Here is a 909-nt window from a genome sequence, read left to right as displayed (position 1 = left end):
AATGGGGACAGTCAGAAGGGGGAGGCTGGGCAGAAAGGAGAAGTAAAGAGCACCAAAGACAAACTTCACCTTCTTACCTTCCCATTCACGCCACTTCCCCTTCGAGAAGTTCTTTACCCCCCTTTCCAGGATGGGAATGCAGCTGTTATGAGAGCTCCTGGACCTGAACTCTGAGCTGCCTGAAAGTTACACCTCAAAGAGTGGGCTCTAAGTGGGGCTGGAGAGGGATTCCCTGTCTTTGATTTGGCAATGTGCCTGCCACTATGGCGCCTGGGCAAAAAGTGGCGCCAGGAATGCAGTCTGCTTGAACAAAATCAGGAGTTGCCTCCCTGGCCCTGCCAGGAAGGAGTAATGCCCTTTTTACAGGCAAAACTGCTGATTTAAAAATTAAATTAGTGCTTGTTTCAGCAGCATATATACTAAAATTGGAATGATACAGAGAAGATTAGCATGGTCCCTGCGCAAGGATGACACACAAATTCATGAAGCGTTCCATATTTTTTCAGATTTATGGAGAAGGGAAGAATTTTTGACTAAAGAAGAGATAGAAAGCATTATGAAGTGCAAGATGGATAATTTTGATTACATTAAACTGAAAAGGTTTTGCACAACCAAACCCAATGCAACCAAAATTCAGAGGGATGTAGTAAATTGGGAAAGAATTTTTACAGCTAAGCTCAGGGATAAAGGCCTCATTTCTAGAATATATAGAGAACTGAGTCAAATGTACAATACAAGTCATTCCCCAATTGATAAATGGTCAAAGGATATGAACAGACAGTTTTCAGAGGAAGAAATTAAAGATATCTACAATCATATAAAAAATGCTCTAAATCACTTTTGATTAGAGAGATGAAAATCAAAACAACTCTGAGGTACCACATCACACCTATCAGATTGACTAACATG

General features: G+C 41.0%; 1 non-coding gene across 1 annotated transcript; it reads left to right on the top strand.

The window, feature by feature from the left end:
• The first annotated feature begins 395 nt into the window (after window positions 1–395).
• On the top strand, window positions 396–502 carry LOC140515097 (U6 spliceosomal RNA). Its single transcript, XR_011970853.1, has one exon. It is a non-coding gene; the product is annotated as a U6 spliceosomal RNA (small nuclear RNA).
• The last annotated feature ends 407 nt before the right edge of the window (window positions 503–909 follow it).

Source organism: Notamacropus eugenii, chromosome 7 (genome assembly GCF_028372415.1).
Source record: "Notamacropus eugenii isolate mMacEug1 chromosome 7, mMacEug1.pri_v2, whole genome shotgun sequence".
Lineage (NCBI taxonomy): Eukaryota > Metazoa > Chordata > Mammalia > Diprotodontia > Macropodidae > Notamacropus > Notamacropus eugenii.
Note: the sequence above shows the minus strand (reverse complement) of the source record. Positions and strands in the feature narration are given on the sequence as shown.